Genomic DNA, 16,763 nt, shown 5'->3' with positions numbered 1-16,763 from the left:
GTTGTCTAGACAGCACAGGGTAGTTGCACATATGAATCCACAATGACTATGATGGCATGTAGAAGATTTATCCTACCCAATAGGTAGAGGGCTCTTTGAGGTTTCCCTGAGCACTACTCCAAATACGAGATCATTAGTGATCCTAGCCCGGGAGCTGTGATGCCCTGCAAAGACACTGTTCTGGATGTGGCTTCTGGTGATGCCCTTTGCCTTCTTGTTTCAGTTTGTTCCCTGGATAAGTATAACATAGGGAATTCTATCCCTGGTGACCAGTGATTCAATGTTTAATGAAAAGTGAGAAAGGGAATGGCATCTGTTTTCAGTTTCTCCCCAAACTTTTGAAGATGTGTGCCAGTTATAAAATGGTTATAAAATGTTGTGTGTACATGTGTGTGAGTGGACATGTGCGGAAGTCAGAGGACAATATAAGGTCCTCTTATACCTTCTGCCTTTTGTTTGTGACAAGGTCCCTTGGTCTTACATTTCATCACTTAGGTTAGAACAGCTAAACAGCAGTCTTAAGAGATTTCTTTGTCTCTTCTTTCCATTTCACGTTGGTTGGGACTACAAGCACATGCCACCAAACCCTGTTTTTTATGTGGATTGGTTGTGGGGATCTGAACTCAGGTCCTCATGGTTGCCAGGCAAGTACTTTACTGACAGAGCTGTCTCCCACCCCCTACAAAATGCTTTTAAGTACTGGTGTTCATCATCACACAAAACAAAGGGCTTATTACTTAAAGAAAAGAAATTTAAAAGAAAAGCAAGGCCATCATTTTTTTCCTAGACACCAGCTGACCTTCTGAAGTTGAATGTCTACGTCCCACAGGAAAATGTACTCAGACTTTATAAGATAAACACTCAAAGGAAATAGAGGGGGATGAATACAGAGAGCAAAAGGTGGGGTGTGTAATGCCCACAGAGGCCGGAAGAGGGCAGCAGATATCCTGGAATTGGACTGAACATTTGTTTGCAGGCCTGTGCGTGCTGGCAACCAAATCTCTGTTTTCTGGAAGAACAAGTGCTCTTAAACTTTAAGCCATCACTCAATCTCTACTGTTCTTAATAGATTTTCTTCTCTTTCTCTTTTTGGTAAGGACAAAGGGAAAGTAAAAGGAGCTGAACAGATAAGAAATTGGAGCATTCCAGGAGAGACTGCATCTAGAGACAGACATCTGGACCCATTCATCTTCTCTTCTTCCTCTTAGCCATAGTTCAGAGCACTGGTTCAGGAGGTAAAATGATCTTTTGAAACAGGAGAGACAAAAGGTAATAATGATATGTAACTAAATGATGTCTTGTATATTTTTATGTGTATATATGTATATACACATATATGTAAATTTATGTGTAAATAAATTTCATATGTATATAATTTTTAAACATTCAACAATTTTATGTATTGGAAGTATAAAATGTATAAAACAAATTTTGTCTTAAGAAAAATTTAATCTGAAAACAGAAAATGCTCAAAACCACTTGGGAAAGGGACGATACCAGAGGAAGGGAGGGCTCTCTGTATATGACCAATGTGTGAAGTATCCATGTGTGCAAAATCACACTGAATTTCATTAACATGTGCAACTGGTACATGTAAATTAATAGAACCTATGTGGAAAATAAATTTATATTTTAAAATAATTTTCATAATAAATAAATTAAAAAGGCCACTGATTGGATTTGCATCTCTGTAAGATAGGATAAATGATATAAACTTAAGATTTGATAAGATGTATCAATTCATGAAGTCACACAGTCAGGATCTCATTATGTAGCCTTGACTGGCATGGAAATTTCTAAGCAAAGTAGGCTGGCTTTTTAAAAAATATTTTATTTTATTATTTTTATGTTATGTGTATGTGTGTATTGCCTGCATGTAGGTAAGTGCACCTGTGTCATGCAATGCCTGTGGAGAACAGAAGAGGCTGTCAGATCCCCTGGAACTGGAGTTACTGACAGTTGTTAGCTGCCATGTGGATATTGGGATTCAAACCTGGGACTTCTGCAAGAACAACTGGTGTCCTTAACCGCTGAACCATCTCTCCAGCCTTGCAGAGTAGGAGGGCTTTGAACTCACAGGAGAGAGTACAATGATCAGGTCATACATGAACAGACAGCTTAGGTTTCGGTTTCGTTTCATTTTACTGATCGGGACTAGAATTCCTGTAAATCATGTGATCAGCCCTGTGAGGGGGGTGGTTGATTCCCTGGGGTTAGGGGGCCATCTTGTGTCCTAAACAGCAAACTAACATACTCCAACATCTCACCCTTTTTGTTTAAAAAATGGGCTATTTTGAGGTCCAAACTGGGGGCCCAAACTGGGGCAGTGGTAAGGCTGGTGTGATATGAAGAGGGAAGAGGTCTACTGGATGAAGCAATCTGGGGAGATGGCTAGACCATCTTGGAGTGTGCTCACAAGACCTGAGCAGACAAGCCTGTTGGCATCATCTCTTCTGAGCCAGGGCCTTCAAATGTATTTTCAGTCCAGGACTCTCTAAGATCAACATCCACATTGTCTGAGCCAAGGTAGTCCCCAGAAAGGATCCCAGCAGGACAACCCAAGTTGTTATAGGCCCGTTGTATGGCTTTGGCTGTGCTTTTTATCCTTTTTAAACCTGGGTGTGGGCATGACTGGGGCTAGGGGGTAAGAAGTGAGGCAGTGCCATCATAAGTTGAATCATAGCAAGCTGGTCTCTAATAAAGTTAAGAAAGGCTCATAAAAGAATTCTGCCACAGGTTAAGGAGAGAAGGAGCCAGGCCAGAGGCCCGATTAAGGCAGGGAGGAGTATTGTGAGCCAAGGAAAAGACTGGAATAGTGACTCATATCAGTTTTGGTTCTGTACCCTGGTCTGTTCTCTCTCTAAGATCCTTTTGTGGATGAAGCTCAAGGAGTTGCTTATGACACCAGAATGATTAGCATAGAGACAACACTGTTGTCCTAGAGCATCACATAATCCTCCTGTTGAAGGAGCAGGAGGTCCAGGCCCCTCCTATTTTGTAAGGTGACCTCAGCAAGGGAGGACAGGGAACTCTCAAGATGTTCTATAGCAATTTGTAATTCTTTTAAGTCTGAATCAATGGCCATACTAAGGGCATTATAATTTTTGTCTTGTAGGATCAGCACTGACATTCCTAGCCCTTGGGCACCGGCAATACTGATCCCAAAAATAGTGGTGCCAGCAATCACTTATGTCATGAATGTTCCAATGGGGAAAGCTTAAGGTCCATCTCCCCCCAGGTCACTGGGTGGAACCAGTGTTGGGGTCATCATTGCCTGGAGTGATCTGGCTCTCCTCTGTTTGCACAGTCATCAATGGTCAGGCCTCTCATCTGTTGTGTGTTGGGTTTTTGGTTTTGTCACCATCTCTGAAGCCGATACCTCTGGAGTCAGCTGCATCACAGGCAACTTTGATGTTTTGGGCCAGGATCCAGATGGGGGCTGGAACAGTATCTGGAAAGACACAAGCATAGCCTCGTCCTTGCGTTAGCAATAAGTGTGGGTCCTTTCATTATCCTGTGAGGGGGTCTTTCCATCTCACCATGGGGGCTGGAGTGGGATGAGCAAATGCCCCCTAATGCTTCATTGCTGGTGGGAGGCCACTGGAGTCAAATTTAAAAAAAAATTAGGGTGAATAAATCTTGTTGTATAACAAGATTAGGATCCTTATAGTGGGAGCCTTTGTCAGTCAGGTCCCCTTCCCCTCAGGTCCACCTCCAGAGCACTGGGCGCCGCCAGTTTGCAGCTCGGCTCCAGGGGCCACTGAGGCTGTGGGGTTAGGGGCCCACAGAGCACAAGGTCAAGAGACGGGGTGGTGATGCCCGAATGTGGCCAGAGGCAGCCAAGTAGTGGCCACAGTGGCTGGGACCCGGTGCTCCTGACTGGGCAGCCAAACTGGGACAGGCACCATTGAGGAGCTGCTGAGTATCCCAGGAGGTGTAGGCTGAAGCTCCCCTTCGCAGTGTCTGTGGTGGTGCTGGGGATGCTGGGAAGATGCAGCCTGGGTTCCAGGCCTGTTCTACTTCCCCACTGCCTGCAGCCCTGGGGCTGTGGATGGTTCAACCAGCAGGTGGCAGCAGGGGCGCCTCCTCCCGGCTGCTGGACAGGCACAGCAGGGTGCTGTGCTAAGGCTTCCTCTACCTGGCGCTCTATGGCGCAGATGTCCCAGTCCAAGCCCTGGGAGCAGAGCGGCTCCTGGTTTTTGGGCCACTGTGTCAACTCCACCTGCCTGTGCAACCTGGGCTGGGTGAGGGACGAGTGCCAGCACTGCCAGGGTAGGTTCAAGTTAACAGAACCTTCTGGATATTTAACAGATGGTCCAATTAACTATAAATATAAAACTAAATGTATATGGCTAATTGAAGGCTATCCAAATGCAGTGTTGAGGTTAAGATTTAATCATTTTGTTACAGAATGTAGCTGGGATCATATGTATGTTTATGGTGGAGATTTCATATATGCACCTTTAATAGCTGTACTTACTGGTTTGATTGTCCCTGAAGTAAGGGGAAATGAAACTGTGCCTGAAGTTCTTACAACATCTGGCTATACACTATTACATTTTTTCAGTGATGCTGTATATAATTTAACGAGTTTTAACATGTTTTATTCCATCAGTTCTTGTCCTAACAATTGCTCTGGTCATGGAAAATGTACAACTAGTGTCTCTGTTGCAAGTCAAGTGTATTGTAACTGTGATAAATATTGGAAGAGGGAAGCATGCGATATTCCTTACTATAAAGCCAATTGTGGTATTCCAGATCATGGCTACTGTGACCTAACAGGAGAAAAACTGCGTGTCTGCAATGATAGTTGGCAAGGTCTTGATTGCTCTTTGAATGTTCCTTTAACTGAATCTTGCTGGATTTTGTCCAATGTTAAGCCCTTAATCTTTCTGCAGGTCGTGCTTCACATAAAGCAGTTTTATATGGGAAGTTTATGTGGGTGATTGGTGGATTCCCTACTAGGGCTTCAAACCCTATATTTTGAACATTGGCACATCTATTGCGCTCTGTTATTGTTCACACTCATGTTGATAAGCAGCCTTCCATATGAGGAAATCACCTCCTTGCAAACAGGCATGAGCAATATGCTGCCAATCATAGGGGGTATTGGCCTCATGGCTGATTGTAACTAAAAGTTGACTAAACCAAGGGGAATGGATACCATCCTCAAGTGCCGCCTTGTGCAATTTTTTAAGGTGTCATGGGAATATGGATTCCATACATTTGGGGTTTGTTGGCCCTGAGCAATCATAACAGGGAAGAACTGCAGGGTGTTGTCCTCTGAACCAGACAGAAAGGAGGTTGGGGGAAGGGGCTTCCAGTCTTCCTCTCCCAGAGAGGGGTAAAGGGGAAGGGCTCCCCTATAGCCCACACGGGGTGGAGGCAGATAGCTATCACCCTGTAACAGCAGAGCAGAGGGTGGTGTGACTTCCTGCTTTTTACTAAGAGAGCCCTCAGACCCTAGTCTCTTGTTTTCTGAATCCTCAGCAGTATACATAGCCTTTTGTCAGAGAAAAACTCTGCTAGTTTCACCGTGACCAAGAGTGCTTGGGGTGAGCTGTTCATAGCGTCCTGCTGTTGAATTTCTTTATCTATCTCTTTTAAAATAAGATCATCTTGTTCAGGGGCATTGGGGGAACTCCCTGCAGGAGGCCAGAATGGCAGTTACAATGGGGTAGAACAGCCCAGATTGTGGGCACCCCTCCTTGACCTCTTTCTTTCTAGCTAAGAATGACACATGAGCCCATTGTTCAGGATCCAAGCAGCAGGACTCTGCAAATCAAGGGACAAGAGCCAAAACTTCATCTAGCACTTTGGCTACATCCTTTTCTGTTAGTTTAATTCACCTGCTCCTGAGCAGAGAAACCAGCTCTGTGGCACAGGGGCCGGCGGCAGCTGGGTAACTATTCCCCATACTGGAGGTCACTTACAGTGCAAGATGTACCCAGAGGGACTCAGAAGCCGCAAGTTGGGTGCTACCTGTGGTAGTTCTGTTCGGGCCACTTTTATGGTCACTGCTCCTGCCACCTGATCCCGGACCTGACCCCAGGGCTGGTGAGGAGGCTGTGTCAGCAGAGCCGCATTCAGACACAGGACACCAGGTTCAGAGACACAGATCTGCTTTATTGAGGAACAGCGAGCTTATATAGGGTTTTTAAGTCATTCAAGAGAGAGTACAATAATCATTCAGGAAAGAGTACAATGATCAGGTCATACATGAGCAGACAGCTTAGGTTTCGGTTAACACTTTCTTTTTACTGATCAGGACTAGAACTCCTGTAAATCATATGATCAGCCCTGTGAGGGAGGAGTGGTTGATTCCCTAGGGTTAGGGGGTCATCTTGTGTCCTAAAAAGTAAACTAACATACTCCAACACCTGGCATCTCACCCATGTCTGGAGAGGGGGCATTTACTAACCTAGAATGAGACTGCAGGCCCAAGATGCATGGGCAAATGCAAGCAGTGACTATGGCTGTGCCACTGGAGCATTGTGGTATGGCAGGCTCTGAGCTGCAGTGTAGAGCTGACCAGCCCAAAGCTGACCGGCAGGGAGCTAGGCATTGGGTGTTCCTTTCATTGTAAGTCACTCCCCCTCCCCACAATAATAATAAATGTACATAAAGATATGTTACATGGTTTGCCTCATAGCACAAGAGACCCAGAGAGAATGCTGATGACAGTGTCATATGCTGCTAAGCTTGGCTAATACACACCCTACAGTTCAGAGACTGTGCTGGTTGACACATCCTCAACCACACCAGCAATTATGATGGGAATGCCACAGCAGTAGGGCAAATTAGAGGTTTGTCTCTAAATTAATTCCAGAGGTGTAATGTAAGTCTCATTATAATGCCACAGAGCCATAGGAAGAAGATCCACATGAACTTAAATGGATGACCACTTAATAATACCCTGGCCTTATATACATCACCCTGGTCCCAAAACTTCCTGCTTCAGATAACATAAACTCATATGTTGTGTGAATATAGAATCACATTTCCTAAGACATTTTTAATAGAATATTTTGTGGATGATTGTTTCACAGCAAAACCGAATGGAAATGACAAATATTTCCCTCATACTCTCTGTTCTACATAGGCATAGCCTCCCATATTGTCAATATCTTCCCAAGGAGTGTTACATTTTTCCACAAATGATGAGCCTACATTGATGTCACCCCCATCCAGGGTCAGCAGTTTACCTTAATGTTAATTCCTACATTGTACATCCTGTTTCAATTTATATGCAATGCTATCTAACTACCATTACAGTATAATACAACTATACAACATAATGCAGATATTTCACTGTCTTTAAATCATGTATTCTGCCTATGAATCCCATTCTCTGTCTATGCACTGACAACCAATCATCCTTTGGGGGACTGGACCCAATACCACATGCATACTGGTGAAGTATACCACTGAGCTACATGCCTTAGCACTCCTCACTGTTGCTATAGATTTTCCTTTCAGTATACCATATAAATGTAATCATACAGTATATTGTTTCAGATTAACTCCTTTCACTTAATATTTCTGATTCCTCCATGTAATTTCACAAACATGATAGCTAATGATTTGCTAGCACTCAATGATTCCCTACTATCAAAATACACCAGTTTGATATTCATTCACCTACTGAAGGCCATCATAGTTCTTTCAAGTTTTGGAAATTGTGAACCAAGTATCCCTAAAAATCTGGGTGCAAATTTTTGTTTGAAAATAACTTCCAACTCATTTGGATGCTTTAATTACTAGTAAGATTATAGTAAGTGTTTACTTAGTTTCATAAAAAAGTTGAAACTGAGCTGGGTATGGTGGCACATGACATTAACCCCCAAACTCCAGAGACAGAGGCAGGTGGACATCTGTGAGCTCAAGGACAGCCTGGTCTACATAGAGAGTTCCAAGCCAGAAAGTTTCTCAGTGATTAAACACTTGCCTAGAATATGCCAAGCCCTGAGTTTAATTTTCATTCAACCATATAGGCACTAAATAAATAAATAAATAAATATACCTATAGGGTATATCCCCTGTAGGGACTGGAGAGACGGCTCAGTGGTTAAGAGCACTGCCTGTTTTTTGCAGAAGACCTGGATTTCAAATCCTATTACTCACATGGCGGCCAAAAACCATCTGTAACTCCAGTTCCACGAGATCTGATGCCCTTTTCTGTTCTCCACAGGCATTGAACAACATGGGTACACTTACACACGTTCAGGCATAATACTCATACACAGAAAATAAAAAGAAAGAAAGAAGGAAAGAAAGAAAGAACTGCAGTCATCAACATTGTAAAAAGGAAAGAAACTAGCAAACGGTCTCTCAAATATACTGAATGAGCTCAAAAGCATACAAATACAGATATTTAAATATATCAATGCACCTCTTGCTAATATATGTCCTTTATGTTAGTTCATTTTGTTTTCCTCTTTCATAGAGATTTTTAGTTTTTGTTCTGTGTTACAGAGTTCAGTACACGTAAAACACTCAACATACCATGTACACAGTGTCTCACTATATAGATCTGAGTGCTTGTATTACAGGTATGCCCAACTGAGAGCAGCTTTGAGATACAAAACCCCACACTTTTTTTGAGAAATGGTGTCACTATATAACCCTGTCTGATCAGGAACTCTCTAAGTAGACCAGACTGGCCTCAAACTCATAGAGATTCACCTGCCTGTACTTCTGTTTCTGGAGTGCTAGGATTAAAGGCATGTGTCCCCACACCCAGTGAGATATACCCTTTGATAAACATTTGTAACTTCAAAATACGCAACTTTCTGTGGTAAGCATTATTGTATACAATAAGACAATACAAATTATCTTCCATAACTGAAACTACATAACCACTGTAAGAGTCCTTGCTCTGTCCTCCACTCAGCTCCTAGCTGCCACATTTCTGCTCTGCTTCTGTGAATTTGGATTAAGTAGGAACATGCTGTATCCTGTGACTGTCATTATTCTTACTATAAAGTCTTTTGGGTTAATAAATTTCATGGACATTAGAATTCCCTTCTTTTCACAGACTGAATGACATTGTATTGTGTGAATAGAGTATATTCTTTACCCATCAATTTAATAATTATTTATTTATTGAAAAAAATGATTTAATGAACATTGGAGTGTATTTATCCTTTTGAGATACTACTTTCAATAGTTAACAATGTTAATAATGTTTCCATATTCCTATTAGCTATTAAAGTGTTTTCTTTGGAGAAATGTTCATTCTGTTTCATTGTGCATTTTTAATAAGGCTATTAGAGCTTAAATTTTATTGTTGTCACTTTTGCTTGATGTTGAATTGCATTTAATTTTTGGAGTAAAACTTACTCTGTTATATAGTTTGCAAACATATTCTAGCACCCTTGTTTTAAAACAGATCTAAGGTGTAAAATGCTTGTTGAAATTCTTATTCTGTTTCCTTGGTCTAAATGTCTGTATTTATATCAGTACAGTATTTTTGAATTACTGTAGCTTTGTAATACATGTTGAAATCACCTGTTGTGATACTTTTACCTTTGTTGCTTTCCTTAAAGTTATTTGGGTATTCAGGTTATTACTAGTGGACATATAGATTTTAAGATTTGTTTACCAATTTCCATAAAATAATACCACTGAAATTTGATGGGGATAACATTAAATCTGTGTATCACTTCATGTAACATAGACATGGACAATATTAAATTTCAATCTAGGAGCTGTAAATCTATTTATTTATACCTGTTTTAAGATAATTAATGTTAAATAATTTTTTAAAGATTTATTACTATTTTTAATTAATGTGTATATATACATATATACATGAGCCTGTGTGTTTATGTGTACCATCTGTTTTCTGTTGTAGTTTGTGTGTTTTGTTTTTACCATAAGCCTGTAGAAGGGCAGAAGTTGGTGTTAGATCCTCTAGCACTAGAGATACAGGTAGCTGTGAGCCTCTGTGTGAGTTCTAGGAACTGAACTGAGATCCTCTATAAGAGCAAGAAGTGGTCTTGAAGTCACTGAGCCATCCCTCCAGCCCCATGATTGATAGTGGGTTTTTTTTTGTATATTTACTAAGATTTTAAAATGTATTTTATTTATTATTTTTATTTTATGTGCATGAGTGTATTGTTTACAAGTAGACATGTACACCCATATTGTGCCTGCAGAGTTCAGAAGATGGTATCAGGTTCCCTGGAACTGAAGTTACAAATGTTTTCTAGCCACTATGTAGGTGCTGGGAATTGAACCCAGGTCCTCTGCAAGAGCAGCCAGTGCTCTTAACTGCTGACCCAGCTCTTCAACCCCATATTTAGTAGTTCATGTTGTACAAGATTTCAATTCACTGGTTAAATTTGTTCCTAATTTTTTAGTATTGTTGATGCATAGAAATACTGTTGACTTTTCTATACTTGCTTCACATGCTGTGGTTCTACTGCTTCTTTTGGTTCTGGTTATACTTTTTGATGATGTTAGGAATTAATACATACTGGATTGTGTCTGTATTCCCAGTCTCACCACAAAAATTCTGGCTGCAGTTAGACACCAATCCCTTTTCTAGTGCGGGATCCTGAGTGGTTGGCTTCTGGGGTGCATATCTCCCCTCCCCACATTCCTAAGAGGCATTTGGATCAATCTCTGTATGGTTCAGATGTTTGTCCAGAAGTGGCCTCCTAACTAATCCACGAGTGGCCTCCTAACTCTATTATGGTATTTTCATGTGGGTAGTTTGGGAGATGACTGGATTGTACTAGATTTTATCTAGCCTCAAAATGAGAAATATCTTTCCTCATTACATTCAGCAATATGAATATGCTCCATAAAAATATAAAAAAGCTTTAAGGAAAATGTTTGATTATACGTAAAACCTAACTGTCCACACAGTCCTCATTATTCATAATTATTTTAATTTTTATGTTAAGGAAATTTTCATTGGTGTCATTGGTTCTTATTATTAGATAAGGAAGTCTCCTGTACCTGCATCCCTAGAGGGGACTGTGACCAAAATTCCACAGCCCACATGTGCTGTTCATAAAAAGAATTTATTGAGAAACTGACTCTAAAGCTCTCAGATTGTCTAAAATTATCCTTATATTTTGTTTAGCTGAAAAAAACACTGAACTTCCAAAAATTTCATTGACTATATAAAACACCTTTTTTAAACAATGAAGTGAATAATTTTCTTTTCCTAGTGCCCCATGAGTTTAATCATGTGTGTGTGTGTGTGTGTGTGTGCATATTAAGTTGACAAAATGTCGAATTCTTGAGAGATTATTTTTTTAGTTTTCTTCTTCAATATATAGGAATGGTAAATTACATGAATGAGTTTGAAGTATTCATTTTGCTTCCTTAAGTTGTCATGAGATTGACCCCACCCCCCATCGTTTCATCTTATGATTTTGTATGTCATTGAACTTCACTTTTCTTATTCTGCTTTATTTTCCTTTACTATCTCTCTTTTAGCTTTGTGGAGTCTACAGTTTATTGGACATTGTTTTAGTTCATGTCAGTTACAGAGATAGAATCAATCCAAAGTCCCTTCCAGCATTTGTATAACTTATAAATACATTTTTCATTACTACCCATTTGTACTTTGATAAATATTTTGTTGGTTTATGCTAATTTATAAACATTTGTCTTTAAATTTTTTCTTTAAAATATAATAAAACTGGTTGTGAAAGGTTCTGGTCCTGTATATTTCTTTTTTATAGATTGAATTTTGTAAGTTCCCTCCAGTAGCTAGAAGGATATTCATATCCTCCCATTTGTTATTTACTATGGCTAATTTGGGATTTTTATCTCAACTACATTCCATGTTTAATGACCCAACTTGTTCCTGGTGTCTTCCTACGATTCTCATAACTCTATAGCAACAAGGGAAATATCATTTTTATTGTTTATTTTAGTTGAGTGGTCACCTTGTCTTCAGTGAACAGCACCAAAATTATATTAATTTTACTAAACATAGTAAGAAACTTTTGGTGGCTTCCCTTGTGATGTTTGGTTTCCTCTCATTAGTTTTAGTCATTTCTTTCTTGTGATTTCCTTTGTATAATTTCTTCTGGTTCAGTTTACTTCCTTGTTTTGTAAATACCTGAATAGAGTAGATGTATGTATCAGGAATAATCATAAGTCAGGCACAGTGGTTAATTGCTGTAATTTAGTTTTAAGGAGGATGAGGTAGGAAAATCGCTATGTTTTAGAGTCTGAGTTACATAGTGATTTCCAGGATGACATAGGCTACAGAGTGAGATCCTGTATAGAAAAAGGATCAGAATTTCTCCATTCATAACATCTCATGCATTAGAAATGCACATTATATATAAAGATGTATCATAGCGTTTCCTCTGAGCAGCTTGTTCCTTATAGAAATTTATGTGTGTAATCCCTTCATTGTTAATCAAATCCTATTTCTAATCTGTGCTTTCTCTTATACACAAATGTAATTTACAAATAAAGTCATTATACCCTTTCCCATATGGAAGCTATTTTTTCTATTTATATTTTGTTATTTCTTTTTGGCTCAAATTTATGCTGGAATACGAATATATTCTGAATGATTTCAATCCTTTTAAAATACTGAAACATATTTCAGGGCCAATATCTCTAACTTACCACACATGAAATTCCTACAGTCTAGATTGAAATAGGCAGTATTTTCATGTACCCTGGCCATGTTAGTAGTAATAAAGTAACAAACTTTCTGAGATCTTTAATTTCTGTACTAGTCCATCAGTTAAATCTTTGCCCTCTAGTGGCTGTCAGTATCAATGCATGGTCTCCAACTTTAGAAGATGGACACTTATTCAGCTCTCAGTTCATAATTCTCTTTAGTAACTGCCTAAAACTTTCGAGTGAGGGAAGGAACATAAAAATTACAAGAACATTTTTAATTTTATAATATGAGAAGTACTCTATCTTTGAGGTCTCAAAATTCAAGCAAATGCTATCTTTTATCCTCATAGCCCATAATGCAGGTCTGAGATTGCACAGCATCTGCTTGAAGGTACTTCTCAGAACTTCTTCTGATCTGAAAGAAATTCAGACTCCATTGTCATTGCTATTGTGAAATAAGATCTTGCTAATTAGCCCAATGTGTCCTAGAACTGGCTATCCCATATAGAAATTAGCCTCAAACGACCCTTCTACCTCATTCTTCAGAGTAATGGGGTTACACACAGGTGCCAGTTTTTTAATTCTACAATCTCCCTGATCCCATATCTTTTCATTTGCTTTTTTCTACTTTGTGGAGACAGCTTTCTTCCTTCCACGTGAACAGGCATAGCTTTGCTGCATCCTATGTGTTTTAATACTCATGCAATTGAAAACACATTATGATTTCCTTTGTGATTCCTTGTTTTACTTACAGGGTATCTAAGACAATGTTATTACATTTTTTAATCATGTTACAATCATATTTGTTGTTTCCTAAGACCTTGAAGTCACTTACATCAAGTATTTGCTGAGTTTATATCACTATTGTTTTTAAACAATTGGGGGAAGGTGCTATAGGATTACTCATACATCTTTATGTACATTTTGAAATAAAAACACATTCTGAAACCTAGCACTTGGTGCACAAACATGAGGACCCAAGTTCAAATCCGTACAATCATGTAAAGACTAAGCATAGTAGCTCCTGCCTGTAAACCCAGTGTATCTATGGCAAGATGGGATGTGTACAGACAAGAGAGTCTCCAAAAGCTATCAAGTCTGCTAGCCTGCAGTACATAACAGCAGACAACAAAATCACCTGGTCTCAAATGAAGTGGAAGGTAAGGATCAGACACCCATGTATATGTTCTAGCCTCAATACGAGTGTCAGAGGACACACACACACACACACACACACACACAACCACACTCACAGATACACACAAACATGCACATAGAAACATACATCATGTGCAAACACACACACACATACACACACACACTCGAAACATACATTATGAAGTGACTTTGTTCACTCAGGGTGAACATATCTGAATACAACAAACAGCCTCCTTCCCCCCAAACATAAAGGATTCTAATTCCATTTCCAATTCCAACCATAATCCTATGGCAGTCACAATAACAGAGACAAAGATACCTGAATGCCAAAGGGTGCCTATATCTGAACCTTTAAACTTGAATTGCCAAAAACTGGCTTTTTAAATTTCAAGATAAATATCAATTTTCCATATATTGATAATATCCATTTAATATTTTGTGTCCTACAAACTTCCAGAGACAGTGTAAACATATTGCTACTGCATACATAAAATGGAAAGAGGGAATTGTTAAAAACAGAGACTAGTCAGGATTATTTGGGTGACTCTAAAGTAGAAAAGATACACAGATCTCTGAAGCATTGGCTCTAGTAACTATTAATCTTCCAATTATTTTATTTAAAAATAACTTATTGAATAACAACAGAATACTTGTAAATCATCCATTATTTATTTCTATTTTTATTTTTATGTTCTACTTCATGCCATCCCGGAATTTACTATGTACCCTAGGCTGGGCTCAAATTCATAGAAATCCTCTCATTTAAGTCTTTTGAGAGCTAGGATTATAGGCATATACTGCTTCGTCCTGCTCAGTCCCTATTATTACTGTTACTATTCTTATTGTTGACCAAATGTGGTAAAAAAAGAAAAAGAAAAATTAATGTGTGCCATTTAGCTAGAGGTCTCATTTAGCCAGAGGACTCAGGATGTGTATCCATGCTGCCTGTCTAGACACTTGCATTTATTCTCTGTCCCAACCTTCCCCCTCCCATACTGCCAAAACAGTAGTTCTAAAGCACAGGAGTATTGTGAAAGAAATTGCTTTGAGACTATTGTGTGCTTTTCAACTGTGATCCCATTGATCATGTGGGGGTGGGATCAGCAGTCCTGAGCTGTTTGGAATGAAAGACACATGGGCCAGCTGCTTTTTCTATCCACCCCTATAGTTCAGTTCTGAGCCAGTCTCCTGTATCTTGAGCAATTGTCAAGCTGTCTACAATTTCTCTCTCTGTGCAGTGCATCGACCTCCACCTTTGCCCTCCTTACTCTGTTCTATGGCAATGTGGTGCTCCATATGCCTTGCTTGGAGCTCTCCCTCCCTTTCTTCCATTTGGACCCCCTTAATGCTGAAAAGTCTGGAGACCCTGGATGTCCCAATGCCTAATTTCTTCAGGTTTTTGCTGAGAAAAAACAACTCTGCTGAACCAAATAACTGAAGAAATGATCAGAGGTATGTTCACAAGATTGTGAATACAATATTGATGCTAAAGTAAGGGAGGGGAAGAGAAAGGGAAGGACTGCTGGAGGGAGAAGAACATAGAGAAAATTCCATGAATAAACAACTTGACCAAGATACAAAATAGCTGCTAATTTCTCTCAAGAAATATATCTATCCTAACCAATATTTAGAATGGTGGGTCTAATGTGGCTTTTTAAGGTGTAAGATGTGACTTTAATTTCTAATAATATAGGTGAATTATCACGTTGACACTAGCATATATAGACCTTATGATTGGGAGGACATGCAAAATTGGCTGCCAAACAGGTGGGGATTTTAAAGCAAATATCATACAGTCTTAGCAGCAAAACCTTGAGTTTTAAAAAAAACTGAAATCCTGAGCAATTTCTGCCAGATTTCAATTATTAAGGAACAAGAGCAGAATAGTGGACTGGGAAGGGCATCAATAACTTATTCACACAAATTTCTAAGTGACAGAGGTGGTGTATAAAGAGATTATTTTTATAAAATGCAGAGGATATATCACCAGTGAAAAAATACTAGTCTTTACATATTCCATATTCTCGTGAATATAAGTTGTACAGTTTGGCACATAAGTCTCAGATCTATACTGTAAGACTTTTCATTATTAAAAAAATCAGTAGGGCTATTAAAACATTCCTCATCAACCAACATATTTAAAAGAGGAATGATTATTTCAGAGTTCAAATGTATCAGGTTTTAGAACAGCTGGAATCCTAATTAAAATTTGCAATAGCTATGCAAAGCAAAAGAGGATAAAAAGTTATGATTTTCTTGATTCTTAATGAAAATCAGTGAATATTATCAAAAAGTTTATCTTTTAAAACACTGAATTATCTGATCATGGAGGATGCTTACTTATGTCTTCCTAAATAAAAATCAAATTGTTTATCGTACAATATTAAATAAGATATTTCATCTTTACTATTACCATAAATACTATTTAATTTAAAATGTTTGTCACTGATGTTTATTCATATTGGAGATACATAAAACTGTTCTTTCTCTGTTGCACTTCTGTCAGGCATTCTGGATAAATATGCTTATTGAATCCAAGAGCTTGACTGTAGATTATTCTCAATTTTCACCTGCTATCAATAATTACTTTCTAATTCCAACGTAGTTGATTTCTTTGCTTGCCCTCTTGTACAGCTGGACCTTTAAACAGTACAACTTTTAAACAGTACAAGCTAAAGAATAAAATCCTTTAAAATACTTTATTTCAGAAACATTTCAATTATTTATGCAACTTGTTTAATAGATCTTTATGTTCCTGAAACATTTACTAATGTATATTTCTAGATATATGATTATTTAATGTGAAATTTCAAGTTTAATTGGCAAACAACGTTCCTGAAATCGTCTCATAGTTTTCAGGTCTAATATTAATTAGTGGCATCACTTTTAAAATATTGGATCTTGGTGACTGAGCCTTTCATTGTTTTCTTTGACAAGCTTCACAAGGAAATTTTCTTTTGTCTGTCCATTTTGTTTCAATTCCCTACTTTTCTTATTTC

General features: G+C 38.8%; 1 pseudogene; it reads left to right on the top strand.

The window, feature by feature from the left end:
- Window positions 1-3,991: 3,991 nt before the first annotated feature.
- On the top strand, window positions 3,992-4,987 carry LOC103748082 (annotated as a pseudogene).
- Window positions 4,988-16,763: the final 11,776 nt, after the last annotated feature.

The sequence above is a fragment of the Nannospalax galili genome, unplaced genomic scaffold, assembly GCF_000622305.1.
Source record: "Nannospalax galili isolate Female #2095 unplaced genomic scaffold, S.galili_v1.0 scaffold685, whole genome shotgun sequence".
Lineage (NCBI taxonomy): Eukaryota > Metazoa > Chordata > Mammalia > Rodentia > Spalacidae > Nannospalax > Nannospalax galili.
Note: the sequence above shows the minus strand (reverse complement) of the source record. Positions and strands in the feature narration are given on the sequence as shown.